Below are 19,710 nucleotides of genomic sequence, written 5' to 3' on the forward strand. Positions count from 1 at the left end.
CTTGATGGAACACCCAAATGAGATGAATGTAAAATTTCTTAATGTTTATATCCTCCTGCCAAGGTACCTGTTGTTTGTTTGGATGTATGGCTACAATTCAACAATCTTGTGAATTCCATTTACTCCAAGTATCTGACAGATGAAATAAATATTGCTGTGGACTTGAACGCCAGGGTAGATGCTAGGGTTTCCAAAATCTTACCTGAACTCATTTTCAAGTAGAAGGACTGTCTCCCCATGGGTCATTCATTGAAGTGAAATGTTCCTGTTCAAATTGATTTTTCCCTGGAGGTTAACTTTAATATCATTGTCATTTTAGACCCCCTTCCCTCCTGTAAATACATGGTGTCCCTCCTAATTTTCACAATCCTGGATTTGATTATCTATTCTTGTCTTATCTTCTGAAATTAGAACGCCAATTAAATATGACTGAGTTGTTACAAAATGTCCTACCAACTTAAAAATAGTCTTGTATGGTCTGAGAAGCTCCTGAAGCTACATTCTGAAATTGTTGCATTTGTCCTTCGTTAGATTCCATTTAAGCCCCAACTTGATACCAGAATTTTAAAGATTAAAATTAAGATTACCAGAATTTTAAAAAATAATAATACTGACTAATTTAGCAAGTTATAGAAATAGTACTAAAAAGAAGTTCCTTGGGAATCTAGTAAAATTTAAATATTATTTTAAACATCTTATCATATCTCAAAAACTTAAATATAGTAGTTTTTGCAGTTATTCCTGAACTTGGCTGTTAGAAAAATAAGTACTGCCAATTTAGAAAAAGAATTACCCAATGAATGAGTCTGATGAGGGAGATTGTAGAAATAGGATTTCCAATAAATATGTAGGAAGAATTTATTTCTACCAGCTGTATAGTTCTACAAACTATGAAAACAGCCTGAAACTTTGTAAATGCTAGGTCCCTCCAGGGGTGGGACACAGACAACAACAGATATAACCTTAATCAGAAGAAGTAAAAGCCTTATAGGATTTATGAGGTAATCTTGCTTTTCCCCATTTTCCCTTCTTTCCTTTCTTCCTTCTATTTTTTTCCTTCCTTTATATCTGTTTCTTTAAAAAAAATAAAAACTAATAACATTATCAGTGAATATATTCACAGTTATTAAAGGAAAATAATTTAGTTAAAAATTGCAATCTAGCCCTGGCTGGTTTGGCTCAACAATTGGAGCACTGACCTGCGGACCAGAGAGTCCCAGGTTCGGTTCCCACTAGGGGCACGTACCAAAAGAAAAAAAAATTGAAACCTAATTTGTTTTATAAATAGTTGCATACTACATCATAGAATATATATGCTCCACTATTTTCAACCACCGTTGCATTGGTGAACATTCATATGTTTTGCTATGGCAAAAGGAAAGTTTCAATATTTGTATATGTATTCTTATATACTAGTTCTTTTAGGTGAAGTTTTTGGTGGTGATTTTTTCAAAAAATTTTTATTAATTTATTTTTGTTATAGATGTTTCTACTTTTTTTCCCCATTGACACCCTCCTCCCCATGCCCCCCACCCCATACCCTGCATTGTTGTCTGTGTCCATCGGTCATGTGTACATGCATATAAGTTCTGTGGTTTATGTCTTTCCTACCCCCCACTCCTCCACTTCTGAGGGTTGTCAGTCTGTACCCCACTTCCACGTCTCTGGGTCTACACAATTCCTCAGACTGTTCATTATAAGTGAGATCATGTGATATTTGTCTTTCTCTGCTTGGCTTGTTTTGCTGAGGATAATACTTTCCAGGTCCCTCCATGTCGTCTCAAAGATAAGAGATCTTTCTTTCTTACAGCTGCATAGTACTCCATTTTGTATATGTACCACAGCTCTTTATCCATTCGTCTACTGATGGACACTTGGGCTGTTTCCAGATCTTAGCTATTGTAAATAGTGCTGCTACAAACATGATGGTACATATATACTTAGTGATTGGTGTTTCAGGGTTCTTAGGGTATATTCCTAACATTGGGATCACTGAATCAAATGGCAATTCAAATTAAGATTTTTGAGGTAACACCATAGTGTTTTCCATAGTGGCTGCACCAGTCTGCATTCCCACCAGCAGTGTATTAGAGTCCTCGTTTCTCCATACTCTCGCCAACACGTGTTGTTTGATCATTTGTTGATGGCGGCCCTTCTGACAGGTGTGAGGTGATACTTCATTGTTGTTTTAATTTGCATTTCTCTGATGATTAGTGATGTTGAGCATTTCTTCATATGTCTCTTTGCCATTTGTATGTCCTGTTTGCAGATGTGTCTATTTAGCTCCTCTGCCCATTTTTAAATTGGATTCTTTGTCTTCCTTTTCTTGAGTTGTATGAGCACTCTATATGTTTTGGAAATTAACCCCTTATCTGAGATATCATTGGCAATGATGCTCTCCCATACAGTGGGTTGCCTTTCCATTTTGATGATTGTATCTTTTGCTGTGAAGAAGCTTTTGAGTTTGATGTAGTCCCATGTGTTCATTTTTTCCTTTGTGTCTGTTGCCTTAGGTGATGTATCAGTAAAAATTCTGCTGCTTATGATGTCTGAAATTTTGTTGCCTACAGTTTCTACTAAGATTTTTATGGATTCACGGGTCATATTTAAGTCTTTTATCCATTTTGAGTTTATTCTTGTGTATGGCATAAGTTGATGGTCTAGTTTCATTTTTCTGCATGTAGCTGTCCAATTTTCCCAACACCATTTATTAAAAAGGCTGTCTTTACTCCATTGTATGCTCTTGCCTCCTTTGTCAAATATTAATTTAGCATATTGCTTTGGGTCCATTTCTGCATTCTCCGTTCTGTTCCACTGGTCTATATGCTTGTTCTTGTGCCAGTACCAGGCTGTTTTGATTACACTGGCTTTGTAGTATAACCTGATATCTGGTAATGTAATCCCACCTACTTTGTCCTTCTTTTTCAAGATTGCTGTGGCTATTCGAGGTCTTTTTGGTTCCATATGAACTTTTGAAGTATTTGTTCTAGTTCTGTGTAATATGTTGTTGGTATTTTGATGGAGATTGCATTGAATCTATAGATTGCTTTTGGTAGTATGGACATTTTAATGATGTTAATTCTTCCAATCCATGAACAAGGTATGTGCTTCCACTTTTTTATATCTTCCTCTATTTCTTTTTTCAATGACCTGTAGTTTTCTGCAAATAGGTCCTTTACTTCTTTGGTTAAGTTTATTCCTAGGTATGTTAATTATTTGCCAGGATGGTAAATAGGATTGTATTTTTAGTTTCTCTTTCTATGACTTCATAATTGTTTTATAAGGATGCTGTGGATTTCTTGATGTTAATTTTGTATCCTGCTACTTTGCCAAATTCATTTATTAAGTCTAGTAGATTTTTGATGGAGTCTTTTTGGTTTTCTATGTATAATATCATGTCATCTGCAAATAATGACAGTTTTACTTCCTCCTTTTTAATTTGGATCACTTTTATTTTTTCTTCCTGTCTGATTGCTGTGGCTAAGACTTCCAGTACTATGTTAAATAAGAGTGGTGAAAGTGGGCATCCCTGTCTTGTTCCTGTTCTTAAGGGAAATGCTTTTAGTTTCTGCCCATTGAGTATGATGTAGGCTGTAGGTCTTTCATATACAGCCTTTATTATGTTGAGATATGATCCCTCTATTCCCACGGTCCTGAGTATTTTTATCACTAATGGGTGCTGGATTTTGTTGAATGCTTTTTCAGCATCTGTTGATATGATCATGTGGTTTTTATCTTTCATTTTGTTTATGTGGTGTATCACATTTATTGATTTGCAAATATTGTATCAGCCTTGCATCCCTGGGTTGAATCCCACTTGGTCATGGTGAATAATTTTTTTTTATGTATTGCTGGATCCAATTTGCTAGTATTTTGTTCAGGAATTTGGCATATATGTTCATCAGGGATATTGGCCTGTAGTTTTCTTTCTTTGTAGTGTCTTTTTTCTGGTTTTGGAATTAGAATTCTGCTGGATTCATAAAACGAGTTTGGAAGTCTTCTTCTTGAATTTTTTGAAATAGTTTGAGGAGAATGGATGTTAGTTCTTCTTTGAATGTTTGGTAAAACTCCCCTGTGAATCCATCCAGGTCTGGGCTTTTGTTTGCTGGAAGAGTCTTGATTACCTCTTCAATTTCCTTAGTTCTTACTGGTCTATTCAAGTTTCTATCTCTTCTTGTTCCAGTTTTGGGAGACTATGTGTTTCTAGAAATTTGTCCATTTCGCTTAAATTGTCGAATTTGTTGCCATATAATTGTTCATAGTATTTGTCAACGATTCTTTGTATTTCTGTGGTGTCAGTTGTTACTTTTCCTCTTTCATTTCTGATTTTGTGTATTTGAGTTCTCTCTCTTGGTTTCTTGGTGAGTCTAGGTAAGAGTCGATCAATCTTGTTTATCTTTTCAAAGAACCAGCTATTTGTTTCATTGATCCTTTGACTTGTTTTTTTGGTCTCTATGTCATTTATTTCTGCTCTGATCTTTACTATTTCCTTCCTTCTACTTTCTCTGGGGATTTGTTTTTGTTTACTTTCTAGTTTTTTAAATTGTGAGGTTAGATAGTCTATTGGAAATTTTTCTTGTTTCTTGAGGTAAGCCTGTAGTGCTATGAACTTCCTTCTCAGAACTACTTTTGCTGCATCCCATAGATTTTGTGTTGTTGTGTGTTTATTTTCATTGGTTTTCAGGAAATTTTTAATTTCTTCCTTGTTTTCTTCGGCAACCCATTCATTGTTTAATAACATGCTATTTAACTTCCATGTGTTTCAATGTCTTTGCATGTTCTTTGCAATTGATTTCTATTTCATGCCTTTGTGATATGAGAAGATGCTTTATATGATTTCAATCTTCTTGAACTTGTAGAGATTTAGTTTGTGTCTTAACATGTGGTCTATCTTTAAAAATGTCCCATGTGCACTTGAGAAGAATGTGAATTCTATAGTTTTGGGGTGTAATTCTCTGTAGATATCTATGAAATCCATTTGGTCTAGTGCTTCATTTAGGGTCTCTGTTTCCTTGCTAAATTTTGTTTAGAGAATCTAGAGTGATGTCACCAGGTGTTGTAGTCCCCTGCTATGATTGTATTGCTGTTGATTTCTCCTTTGAAGTCCTCCAGAAAATTTGTAATATATTTTGGTGCTTCTATATTGGGGGCATATTTAGTTACCAAAGTTATAAAGTTATATCTTCCTGTTGGATAGATCCTTTTAATATTATGTAGTGGCCTTCTTTGTCTCTAGTTATGGCCTTCATTTTGAAATCTATTTGATCAGATATGAGTATTGCTACCCCAGCTTTTTTTTCCATTCTATTTGCTTGGAAGATTTATTTTCATCCCTTCACTTTCAACCTATGTGAGTCCTTTGTTGTGAAGTGGGTCTCTTATAAACAACATATATATGAATCATGGTTTCTTATCCAGTCAGTTACTCTGTTTCTTTTTAGCAGAACATTCAAACCATTCACATTTAAGTGATAATTGATATGTACTTATTTATTGCCATTTTTTTTTAGTGTGGTTCTATTTTTCTTCCTATTTATTCTACTAATTACAGTAATCCTTTTAACATTTCCTACAGTGCTGGTTTGGTGCTAATGTATTCCCTTAGCCTTTTTTTTTTTTTGTCTGACCTTTATTTGACCTTGTATTTTGAATGATAGCCTTGCTGGGTAGATTAGTCTTGGATTCAGATCCTTGTTTATCATGACCTTGATTACCTCATGCCATTCCCTTCTGGCCTATAGTGTTTCTGTTGAGAAGTCAGCTGAAAGTCTTATGTGGATTCCTTTGTAGGTAACCTGTTGCTTATCTCTTGCTGCTTTTAGGATTCTCTCTTTGTCTTTAATTTTTGGCATTTTAATTACTATGTGTCTTGGTGTAGGCCTGTTTGGGTTCTTCTTACTTGGGGCTCTCTGTGCTTCTTGAACTTGAATGCCTTCTTCCTTCACCAAATTAGGAAAGTTTTCTGTCACTATATCTTCAAATATATTCGCTAAGCCTTGCTCATTTTCTTCTTCTTTGGGGACTCCTATGATCCAAATATTATTACGTTTCCGGTTGTCCCACAGTTCTCTTAAGCTGTCTTCCTGTTTTTAATTGTTTTTTTCCTTTTGGTTTTCTGATTAGTTGATTTTTTCTACTCTGTCTTCTAATTCACTGATCCAGTCCTCAGCTTCCTCCACTCTGCTGTTTAGCCCTTTCAATGTGGTCTTTCTTTCTGCTATGTCATTCTTCATTTTTTCTTGTTGGTTTTTAATTTCCAATTCATTGATTTTCAATGTTTCTATGTCTTTACTCATGGTGCTGATGTACTTACACATGCTGTTGAGCTTCCTCAAGATCATGGCTCTGAATTCTAGCTCTGTTACCTTCCTTAACTGCATTTAATTTATCTCATCTTCGGTTGAGGTCTCTTGTCCTTTCATTTGGAATTTCTTTCTTTGTTTCACCATTTGGCTATCTCGGTGGGTTTTTGAGCCTGCCAAAATTTCCCTGTGGGTGTTGGTGTTCTCCTGTTTGTGGCTTCCTCTCCTGGGTTTGAATGAACGAAGGAGGACACACGTTAAACATCACTGTCAAGTTTTACTTTCCTGGATAGAGTTGCAAGCCCAGGAATGGTTCAGTTATCCTCTAGCTTTTTGCCTGGAGGCTATTAGTAGTGGTTACTTGAAGAGCCTTGGGTTCTCAGTTGAATGACACACTCCCTCAGGTGTTCAACTAAGGGGATTTCCTGAAGGTGGGGTAGTTGCTGGTTGTTAATTGGCCTCAACTTGCATTTCATTGGCCCACCGGTTGGGGTTGAATCTCTGAGGGAGGAGCCACCACCTCTCCCCAGAGCTCTGGGAAGGAGTAAGATGACCACTGTCGTGTGTGGCTGCAACTCAGCAAAATCTCTGAGTGCCTTCCAATCCCCAGTGTCCCCACACAGTTCCAGTGCAGTCTGCCTTCCCTCTGTGTGAGCCCAAGGTAAGTGGTTGTGGCTATTTTAGCCTCTGTCCTGGCTCTGAGCTGTGGAGCCTCTTGGGAGTTTAATCCCAGGGGCATTGCTCACAGCTAAGACCGCTACTGTCCATGGGCTCCCAGCCCCTCTCATGCCTTTGTAATCCTACCAGGATCGATTCAGTGTCCCTCATTATATGGTCCTCACAAGCTGCTTTTCTGTTGCTTTTTCCCAACGATTTGTCTTTATTTTTGTTGTAATTCCAGTTTGCTCCTGGGAGATGGTCTGTGTAGCTTCCATTCACTCCGCCGCACTTTTGGAATCTTTGGTGGTGATTTTTTAATCTAATTGTAAGCTTATTTTATTTTCTATTAGTTTCTGCCTAAAAATTCCCATACAGATTGTAGAAGTCCTTATACTCTTTTCACATGAGTAACAATTCTGATGTAATATCATCTATATGATTTAAGAGGCATGAAGACTAGATCCGGAAAAGCCAATTTCTTTCTTATTAGAGTTTCTGAAGGAGAGAGTAGAGAAGATAGGAAAATAAACAATAAAAGACATAATAAACACATGCTTCTACTTCCAAAGGAAAACAGAGATTGCTTAAAAGTAAGAACTCAAATGACATCTGATGTCTTGGCTGTGATGTAGGTTGCTAGCAAACAGCGTCTCCAAGGTGCTGAAGAAAAATTATTTAGATACTTCACACAGCCAAATTTTCATTCCAGTTTAAGTAAATTGTTCTTGCCCTCGTTTCCTTGGGTGAGTCACTGCCTCCCTACTTCCTTGTGAGTAGGGAAAGCACAAAAGGCAGAGGTAGTGCTTCAGTATTTCTTGCAGCCACTTTTCCTCCGACACTCTAAGTGCTAGAGGATTACATCTAAAGGAAAAGGGTGAGAAAAACAACAAAAAGGCATTCTAGGCAGAACATGCTAGATGACTTCCTCAAGGAAAAGACAACTTGGTAGAGGATGTCAAGGTGAAAATCTGAGCCCATATATATATATATTTTTAGAGAGAGAGAAAGGGAGAGAGAGAGACAGATAGAAATATCGATGAGTAAGACCATTGATCGGCTGCCACCTGCATGACCCCCACTGGGGATCGGGCCCACAACCTGGACATGTGCCCTGACCGGGAATCAAAGTGGCGACCTCTTGGTGCATGGGTCTACGCTCAACCACTGAACCACACAGGCTGGACCTGAGCCCATGTTTTAATGCCAGAGGCTGTCTCTCCTAAGGCATGTTCCTCCTCAACTCAATAGAAAATAGGATCTCCATTTTTACCCTCTCACCAGGCATACTTTACCTGCTCTCTTATTTATTATTGTGTAGCAAATTACCCCAAAACACAGTGAATTAAAACAATACATTTTATGATCTTATAATCTGTGGGGGTCAGAAACCTGAGTGTGGCTTAGCTGATGCCTCTGCTTCAAGGCCTTTCACCAAGATGCAATCAAGGTGTCAGCAAGAAAGGAGATCTTCTCTGCAGGCTCAACGGGGCTAAGGTCTGCTTCCCAACTACCTTCTTTATGTGTTTGTTGGCGGGATTTAGTTTCTCATGTCTCCCTTCCTCTCTCTCTAAAAATCAATAAAAGACCAAAAAAATTTTTTTTTAAATGTATAAATCTGAAAATGAATGTATAGTCTGCAAGAATTGATGGAAGAAATGACCGAGATAACGTTTAGAAATGACAGAAATGAACAATGTAAGAAAAACATAAGAGATTAAAAAATTCATACTTGAATAGAAAGAATCACATAAGAATAATGAAGTATAAATAAAAAGGAACACATATTTAAAGGAACAATAACAGAATTTCCCTGAATTGTTTCTAAAGCTTAATCTAGAGTATGTTTCTTAAGCTTTCCTAATGAGTTCATAAACCATTCAAAACTCTGTAATTTCTACTTCTCAGCTAAACTAGTGAAAGAGGATTTTATTCTTTGTAACTAAATCCTGGCTAATATTATGTTAATTGCCAGTAGAGTACAAAATAATATATAACTTTAAAATCAGTAGAAGAAAAATTAATCCATCCAATAGAAGACAGAAAGGTATAAAAGATATCAAAAGAGAAAACACTGAATTAGTTGGGGCAAATGTAACAACTCTTGATATAACAGTGTGTGTAATATAATGTATGATACCACAATGAAGAGCTCTGTAGCATAATAAGCGAAACTAAATGTGCATACACTTTGTCACCTAGCAATTCTACTTCTTGGAATATATCCCAGAGGAATTATCACATTGGATGACAGATAAGCATGTATAAGGATATGTATCACAGTGTTGTATTTGGTCCTGAATAGGGGGAAACATATGTTGTGGCTACAATTTCGACACGTGGAAGAACAAGATTTGCAAATAGTCACATGGGTAGGTCTTAAGAAGAGAGTAGAATACCAAAAGAAAAGAAAAGAAAAAAAAAAAAACTTAGATCAATAATACAATGCCTAGGTTGATATAAGTTAAAAAGAGCTCATAGATCACAGTAGACATGTAAAACTAAATCTACAGCAGTCAGAAATCATAAATTAGCCAGACTTGCAGTAGCACATTGTTTTCATTATCTATCACTGAGCCACAAAGTACCCCAAACATAGTGACTTAAAACAACAACCATTTATCATCTCACAATTTTGTGGGTCAGAAATTCAGACAGGACTTGACTGGATGATTCTTGTACATTGTATGGCATTGACTGGCATGACCAATTGGTATTTAGCAGAAGGACCGGTCTGTAGCACACAGATGGCTTCACTCACATGCCTGGTACCTTGCTAGAGACAGGTGGAAGACTAGACTCAACTGAGACTGTCAACTGGAGCACCTATGTGTGACTTCTCCAGCAAGGTGGTCTCAGGGTAGGCGGGCTTCATCCATGGTATCGCGGGGCTCCCAGTGAGGGTATTCTAAAGGCAAGACATAGAAGCTGTCAGTTTCTAAAGGCCTGGGCTTTGAAACTAGCATGGTGTCTATCTTGCCTTATTTTGTTAGTGAAAGCATTCACAGAGCGCATCAGATTCAAAGTAAGGGACATGAGCTTGTCTCTTGATGGGAGAGACTAGCCAAGAATTTGCAGCCATATTTAATCTGCCAAACATGAATAGAGCTAAGTAAGACATGCGGTGTTGATTAGGGAAGAAAGAGAAAATATGTAATAAAAACTTTCACAGCTTGTGTTTTGTTCAATAGTATGTCTCTCTCCAATGCCATGCATCAGACACAATAGGGTGGAAGCCAATAAGATGAAGGAAAAAGGACTGAGGTTAAGGACAAAAGGGGAAAAATGAAATAATATAAAGTGAGGGGGGCTTGTGTGTACCAATGATGATGTGTGTCACAGACTTCAGAGTGTTCATATGGGGTGGGGAGAATAAGAAAGAAAAAAAAAAACGGTATGATAATTTCTTCTTTCAATCAAGTTAGAGGGCTCCCTCTTTGGACTGTGTCGCTTTAGCAGTCAATAATTAAATTGCATGTACTATTATGTCCTTTTATGAGTTTAAGTACTTAAATTTGTTATCAGACATTTTCCTAGTACCTTTGAAGAAAATGTTGCTCTATCATTTCATTCATTTTTTTTTGTTGTTGAAAATTTGAATCACTTAGAAGAGAGAGGAAGTATGGGGGAAAGGGTGTGTGTGTGTGTGTGTGTGTGTGTGTGTGTGTGTGTGGTGTATGTGTGTGAGTTGGGGAAGCATTTATTATTTCTTCCTTTTTAATTGTAGACTTGGCATAAAAATCTGCCAATGTTTTCTTGGGGTGAGGCTCTGCCAGCTGTTAAGAGGCAAGAAAACTCTTCTATTTCCAATTTCACTTTTACAGAATGTTTTGCCATTTGGCTACTAAATGAAACCCCCCACTCTTCCCTAGCTCTAAAGAAGTACTTTTTACATTAAAAAGTAAATTTTGAGGCTCCAAATGTCAGATGTGAACAAGTTTATAAAACAAAATACATTAATTTCTGTTGCTTACATATTGTTCATATCTAAGAAAGAAAATGTCATAACTTAGTTTATAAATGTGAACTTTTGAAGATCTATCATCTTTGAATCTGATCTTAAAAGTCAGCAACATGGTGAGTGTCTGCCCTTAATTTGTTCATCAATAATTTATCAGTTATCAGGCCGAGTCCCTGAAGCACTTGGAAATGGGGAAACGGGATTGCCTGCTCAGAGTCAAGCAGTCAGGTGCACGTCAGGCGGGACAAGACGTCCGATTGTGCCCCAGGGGCAGCGCACGTTCCGAGTGCAGAGGGCCGGAACCGGCCGAGGAATGGAGGTCGTGTATTGCCCACAAGAAGGCACGCATTGTGCCGCTGCGAAGAGCCCGGAGGTGGAGATCTGGATGAGGACTGAACATGATGTGGTTGGTGATGGCAGCCTGCCCAAGAAGCTGGTGCTGCTGAAAGCCCCTGCCAAGAAGTAGGCAGCCTCTTCCTCCTCCACCAGACACCTTGGTAAGGACGCAGCCCCTGCCTCCACGCTCAGACCTCTGCAGGTGACTCTACCGCAGCAAGGTGGACAGAAGGGGCTCCGCTCCCCAGAGCCTTAGGTTGCACCTCGCACTTTGGAAGGGGGTGGTGCTGGCCTGTGAGCAGACGACCAACTCAGTCGAGTGCACGGGTCAGCTTCCCAAGGTGCCAAGATCTCAGCAATGGCCCTGAGAACGTGTTCACCACCTTTCTGTACTCCTCCCTGTCCCCCCACCCCCTGCAATTTCTGTGTCCACTGGTTTAACCCGGAGCAATAAACCTGGCTTTGTCATTCCAACAACAAAGAAGATACTTTAAAGAGTATCTTTTCTAAAACTAAACCTGCAAAATTTGACTGCAATCAGACTAGATATTAACATAGTGAAAAGACTCAATCCGAGGGTAAATAATCAGCTGTGAAAGCATATAACACGGAAGCTTGCAAAGGCACACCACCCGGTAAGAGAAAATCACCAAAAAGTAATGACATGAAAATAATTGTCTCAAGCATGTGTAAAATTGGCCAATAAAAACTATGATTATGAAGTCTAAAAATCTTAATCGTGTACCAAAGTAAAAACCATGGAATCATCAATGTTTAGATTTGAGAAGAACTTCAGGGGCATCTGGACTACCTTCTTCTCCTCAATACTTCTCTTTCAGAAACTTGCAAGATATTTTTGAACTCCTTCGGTGTTTGTTTTCTGCCTATTAAGCTGCCCACTCCCTTTTGCATCCAGGATGTCAATGTGCCCATTGATTCTGTCAGTTCACGCCTGGCCCACTGTAAAAGCAGAACACAGAGAAGCAACATGTATGCACCAGTTAGGCGAATTCTTTCCTAAAATAAGCAGGGAAGTGGTTCATGTAAAAGATAGTGGGTAACAGGTACTTCTCAGACTCGTAGCTGGAGTTTCGGATTTGGATGGGAATCTAGGGGAGAAGGGTGTATTCTCTGGTGCTGACTCCGGATTCCTCATTGCTCCTTCCCGCAGGATAGCTATGGCGGCAAGCGAGGTGCAGGAAGGCACTGACATTGATGACTTGTCAAGTATCCATCACCCTGGAGGTTAAATCAGCCTACTCATCATTTGTTTGCCGTCAACTCTTGTTTTCCATAACCGTGTCATGTAATTTTCACAGCATGCCTTCCAGATAGGATTTACGATCAGATAGCCTTGGAAATGTTTTTAAAAAAAACATGTCCATGATCACAGTTTAGAGTTTGTATTTGCACACTCAGCTCCCTGGCTTCAAATAGCAGGGATGCACTCGCTGCCTTGACAGCTTTCTCTCATCCAGACTCCTTTCAGCAAAGCCTGGCCTTCCTCCCACTGCCCACCTGCGTGCCTCCCACAGTCTCCTAGTTCCTTTCTTCTTGTAAAGCTCATTGCAATCCGTGTTCATTTTTAAAATCCATGCATTTATCGCATATCCATTAGTGAAAAACTGGAAAATACAGATCAACTAAAAAATAAATACCCAAAACAAAACAAGTAGAAATTGTTTGAACCATAATTCTACTGTCCAGAGATTGTTAACAACTGCAATACTGACGCATGTTCTTTCTGAACATGTTAATACATGGCATCATAGTATAATATTGCTTTATATGCTGCACTTTATCATCAATATCTTTCCATTTCTGTAAGTAGGCATCTTCATCATTATGTGTATTTGGGTTTTTAGAAGCTGTTAGATTGAATTTTATATACACTGTGCCTAAATTTACTATGTTTAACAATTAAATTGTTTCTGAGAATACAATATAGCTCATTATAGAAAATACATTATGTAACAAGTGAAAGGCTCCCTTGCAGTTTGGTGAAAGTACATACAATTCTTCATTTGATTTCTTTTGAAGTAGTTCTGTTATTGGTTGATATTTCTCTCTCTCTTTTTTTAAAATATGTTTTTATTGATTTCAAAGTGAGAAAAAAAGAGGGAGAGAGAGATAGAAACATTGATAAAGAACAAACATTGATTGGCTGCCTCCTGCACACCCCCGACTGGGGACTGAGCCCACAGCCTAGGCCTGTACCCTGACCAGGAATTGAATGGGTGACCTCTCATTGTATGGGATAATGACCAACCAACTGAATTACATGGGCCCGGCAATTGATGTTTCTCTTTGAAGACTTCTTTATATCAACAGATATTCCAGTAATTTCAGAGATTTGGATATGTATATGTGTACATAAAAAGTGTGTCTTATTACTTATACATTCTAATTAAGGGAAATTTCTTACTTATTTTGTTAACAAGTTGAGATAATGGTTGAACCAAAAGTGTTTTCATAGTATGTATCTATCCAAAGTAAATGAGATAATTCATTGAAATTAAAGCCTTGTAACCTAGTGTAACTTAAAATTCTCATTTTTTACTGTCTCTTTAAACTTTTCCATCATTCAACACTTTTCAGCCTCTTAAAATTATTAATTAACAGTACTATTTAATATTTTATAAACAAAGCATTGCTCTAAAACAGTGCTGATAAAATATACATCTTTAAATTTGGAAGTTCAGTGTATTAGAGAAATATAATATAAGCCACAATGCAAGTCACATATGTACTTTAAATGTCCCAGTACCCTCATTAAAATAGTAAAAGAAACAGGTGAAAATAATTAATCTTAATAGTATACTTTATTTATGACCCGATATATCCAAAATATTATTAAGTTAATATTTATTTAAGTAAAAATTAATAAGATATGTTACATTCCTTTTTTGTTGTTGTTGTTGTTGTTTTTTGTTTTATCCTCACCCGAGGATATTTTTCCATTTTTTGTACAGATAGAGTGGGAGGGAGAGAGAGAGAGAGAAACATCGACGTGAAGGGACACATCGAGTGGCTGCCACCCGCACGACCAACCAGGGCCGGGGACAAACTGCAACCGAAGTACGTGCCCTTAGCGGGAACCGAACCCGGGTCCCTCCGGACCGCAGGCCGACGCTCTAACCGCTGAGCCAAACCGGCCAGGGCTACATTCCTTTTTGTATTATCTTCTAAATCTAGAGTATATTTTACATTTACAACACATCATACTTTGGACTTAACACGTTTCTGGTGCCCAATAGCTACATATGGCTAGTGTCTATTAGTTTGAAAGGCACAACCCTAGACATCAACAGCTGTGGTGATGATAATAATTAGCCTTACAGATTTAAGACTTAAGCACAGATTTTTAATCTAAACTTTAAAAAAATCTAGGTTAAATATAATGATTTTCTCTGCATTTCTGTGGGTGTGTATTTATGAGCCAATTGTCTCTCTAGTTAGAAATCCAAGGTCAAGCTAAGGTCAAGCAGGAAGGTAATTAGTCTCAATAAAAAATTAGGCTGGGTCATCAATTACTGATTACATCATGACAAGCACATAGTAATATTTTATATATGTATATGTGTGTGTGTAAATATATATACACATATATATATATGCATGTATGTATGTAGTTTTTTTATTGATTGGAATCATAGAATTTTGGTCTTTTAGCATCATGCTCTGATTCACCCACCTGGTCTTAAATAGATTTCCAACAGAACACTGAAAATTTTGGGTAGACTGATTAATTATTTGTATGCGATTACCAGTTTTTGTTAGGAAACCACAGATTGGTAGTATCTACATCAAGATATGAAGCAGACATAGACGATAACACTGGGAAATATGCCAGTATCCGGATTTCACTTAATTTCATTCCACCACAATAAGACAGAGGACTGGGAATTTTTGTCAGAGGGGAGTGGGGAAGTGAACACTCTCCTTTATTAGAGGACATCTTATAATCCATTGATAGAATTTATAATTCTGTTACTGTTCATCTATTCAAGTGATGGGATATTTCTTGGGGCAATTTGGAGTGTCTTTAGTTCATCATTGTATCTTCCACATAATATATTTGGGAATGAGAGAGTAACAGTAGTAATTAATACATAGCCATCTCCTTTGTTAGAAAAAGATAATGAACAGATCTCACATGTTCAAAATATGACCTGATTTTCAATAATGAAATTAGAAAGAAAAAAAAGACACACACACACACACACACACACACACACGGAAGAGTGAAAACATGAGACTAGTGCTCCCACATTCCTTCCCTAAGAGCACTCAATTCCCCAGAGAAAAGAGAAAAACCTCAATTCAGTTGAGAAATATTTTTATTTTTATTTATTTATTTTTAGTGTATGATCCTAATTTTAATGTTAAAATATTTATGTTAAATATTAAGAAAGACAACGAGATGCTAAGAGTTTATATCTAGTTAGGACATATAGGTTAGCCCTGACTGATTTGGCTCAGCAGTTAAAGCATCAGCTCACAGACTCAAAGGCTGTGGGTTCAATTCCCAGTCAGTGGTACATGCCTGGGTTGCAAGTTGGATCCCTGGCCCTGGTTGAGGTTGTGCAGGAGACAACTAATCAATGTGTCTCTCTCACACTGATGTTTCTCTTTCTCTCTCTCCCCCATCCCTCCCTTCCACTCTATAGGAAAAAAAAAAAATCAATGGAAAATGTCCTCAGGTGAGGATTAACAACAACAACAAAAATGATATAAGGGCTATTTTAATATTTTAATCAGACTGTGTGAGAAGTCAGTGTTCATATATATTAAACAAGTCCATACATGACCCAGATTGAATTGATTGACTTAGTCCTTCATTACCATTAAACAAGCTGTGTTTTTTTTTTAAATCAGCTAAAATACTTAACTGAAAATATCCAAAATGAATGCTTTATTTTACCTCTTCTTAAATCAAGCAATTCTTCCAGAGTCCCGAGTTTTACATAATCAGATCATTAAAATATTGCTTCATGTTTGATGAAACCAGAACAGTAAAGCACCAACATTAATGAGAGCATTTTCCTCAGTAGAGAAGTTCAGGCATATTTATTTACAATTTACATTGTAGTTTTTCCATAACAAATATTTCTTAGCTTATTTAGCTCATTAAGATTGGATTTGCTTTTTATCCTGTATACATTAAGAGTGCTTTTCCCACTTACTTCAAATGGTTAAAAAAAGAAGAAGATGTCTAATGGCTGGATAAAGGTGCTGAATCTTTCATTTTTACGTTCTATAGTTATAGCATTATGATTAGAGAAAGAAGAAGAAACAGAAGAATACACAAAACACTGATCTTGTAGAGCTCAAAGGGAAAACAGCAGAACTCGACAGGACGGGCACAGAAAAACAGTCAGAACAATATGCCAAAATAAATGATAAGGAATTTAAAAACTAATATAAATATTTATAAATTATACCTAAAACCGTACCTTTCTTGTGCTGGTAAGGTGAAAAATTTGCGTTTAGCATTTTGTTGTTGTTGTTGTTGTTAATCCTCACCCAAGGATATTTTCCTATCAATTTTTAGACAGAGTGGAAGGGGGGGGGGGGAGAGAGAGACACCGATGTGAGAGAGACACATCAGTTGGTCACCTCTGGAAGGACCCTGACCAAAGCTGGGCATCAAACCTGCAACTTTTGGTCTGAGGGCCAATGCTCAAACCGCTGGGCCAAACTGGCTAGGGCGCACTTAGGAACTTTGTGTTCTTTCTTTCTTAATATTTCTCTGCTCTGTGATCTACGTGACTACAGAGATGAACAAATACCCACAAATTGCAAAAAGTCTTCCTGGAATAGTTCTGCCAAAAATATGTCTTCCAGTTATAGCAAGTAAAAGTTTTAAATTTGAATACACAGGAAGCCATGATTCTTAGAATTGTGTTTTGTAGAACAACACTACTCAAAACTCAGAGAAAGGGCTCCTTGGTAAAGTGCCTGAGAAATGCCGCAAATATTTCCCTCTTGGCGATTTACGGTGGACTTTTCCACCAATTAAGGTTCTGATAAATCCTGCAGTGAAGACTTTGCATAACCTAATATTTCCCAAATTTATTGCAGCAGGAAGCCTTTTAACAATGTAACATCTTCTTGAACAACTGTTTAAGGAGAAAAATATTTGGAGGAATGTTAATGTAGAGACCCATAATATTTGCACTGGTTACAACTCTGATTCTTGGAAGATTTCTAAATTCATAAAACCCAGGAATTCAGAAATGAAGATACAGTTTGGTGATGAACAAGGCTAGCTAAGTATCTTGCTTATCAAAACCATAACCCATGAGATTCAAATTCCCACTAGATTCTTTTATTACAAGAGCTTAATTTCTCCAGATTTTTATGTCTCAGAACAGCCAGATGGTGGTATGTCTTTATTCTTATTATAGTTGAACACATCATGGATTTTTTTGTGTGTGTGGCTACTGATAAGTAGTTGAAATTGCAAATAATAAATTTATGATGCCAAAGATTAGAGGTGCAGATTAGTCACTTAATAGCTGTGTGACCTGGTAATTTAACATCCCTGTGCCTCAGTTCCCACATCTGTTAATTGGAATAATAGTAGTTCCTAGTGCAAAGAGCTCTTCAAGTTAACTGAATTAATACTTGTTAAATTCTCAGAACAGTCCCTGTAGCCCAATAAGCACTATTTAAGTGTTGCTAAATTAAACATAAAATATCTTCTTCATCCATCTAATGCCCAGATATAGATGTCATAGATTTGAATTTTGTAAAGTGTGGATAGCAGCTCTGTCTCCTTGTGTGTGATAGAAAAATGGGAAGGAGGAGAAAGAAACAAAGAATACATTCCTCACCTTTCACGCAAATGTATTGATTGCTCCCCATCCGCAGATCTGAGAGGGTTTTTATATTTTTGTCATTTGTTGGCTTCAGTTTGATGGTTTAAATGTGGTCTTAGAACCAGCATGAGAAAGAGTAGAAATTTCTGTATGCCACCTAGACGATTGGAACCAGAATCAGAATCAATGCAGGTGCTGAACAGGCATTTCTGGTGATTCTCAAACGTACTGAAGTTTAGGAACCTCTACCAGACCCAACCCAAACCCTGGAACTGCGCAGGCCTCATCAGGGTCAGCCTTGTCTAGTCTGTTCAGGTTCACTCCCTCCGTTTGCCCAACCTGAAAATCAATGGCTTAACTCATTAAGGAATTTTCCCCTCTGGTAATGAGAAGTCAAGGCTAGATAGTCAACAGAGCTGTTCTGTCCTGTCTCAGGGCTGCAGGCTCCTTGTCTCTTTCTGCTCAGCCATCCTTCACACTTGCTTGTTACCTTGTGGTCACAGGGCGTTGTTCTTCCTCTGGGCATCGTGTTTACATTCCACGCGGGAAGAACAGGAAGGGAAAGGGCAAAAGGCTTATTCCAGCGGAGCCTGCTCCCCTTTTAAGGAGTCTGTCTGGAAGCCTCGCTCCACAACAACCACTTTTAACTCATTAACCAGGTCTGAGCTACATCGCCATTCTTAACCCTCATTTGAAGGGAAGGCTAAGGAATGTCCTGTTTTAAGTTGGCACATTTTTATGCCCAACAAAATTGCAGTAGGCTCTTTGGCATACTCCATATTTCATTCTTGAGGAAAAGATGTTTTCCCCAGCCTTCACACCTGTGTGTATATGGTCGACTTGAACAAGAGTGCTCTTTCCCACTTAGCTATTCTTCTATTTCTTTAACATCAGCTCTCGTTTTCCGTTCCTCTGCGGGGGGCTCCCATTCCACCTCAGGTAGCCCCTCCCTCCTCATTTCATGTTCACAACACTCTATTTTAGCTGTATCACGTATGCTACCTCAGCAGACAGAGATCACTTGGAAGGCCAAGTCCAGAAGCCAACGATAGCAGTTGACTCCCAGTAACTGCTTAACAAATAATATAACAAATAATTTTTTTTTCTTTATTGATTTTAGAGAGAGAAGGGAGAGGGAGAGAGAAATAGAAACATTGGTGAGAGAGAACATCAATTGGCTGCCTCTTGCATGCCCCCCACTGGGGGTCAGGCCCACAACCTGGGCATGTGCCCTGACCAGGAATCAAACTGGTGACCTCTTGGTACATGGGTCGATGCTTAACCACTGAGCAACACCAGCCGGGCAATAAATAAATGGTTATTGAACAAATGAATATACAAAAATTTGAATAAACAATGGAACTTACGAATGACAAATAGAGCATTTATCTCTTGGGTAAAATAGTAACTTCTGTTAGACTCTGTTCTTTACTGCTCATTATTCAGAGAAATACCTGCCATATGGTTGGGAAACTACTGTATTATTAAATTAAATGAAAGAAAGGAGAACTATAGTAAAGAAAACACCTGGCACACAATAACCATATTAGCTTTTCTTGTACCCATATTTGTCATCTTTATCTCTAATGCTGCACCCCATCAAGGGCTCAGTTCAAAGTCGGTTTTAAGA

This window comes from Molossus molossus, unplaced genomic scaffold, assembly GCF_014108415.1.
Source record: "Molossus molossus isolate mMolMol1 unplaced genomic scaffold, mMolMol1.p scaffold_m16_p_10, whole genome shotgun sequence".
NCBI classification, from domain to species: domain Eukaryota; kingdom Metazoa; phylum Chordata; class Mammalia; order Chiroptera; family Molossidae; genus Molossus; species Molossus molossus.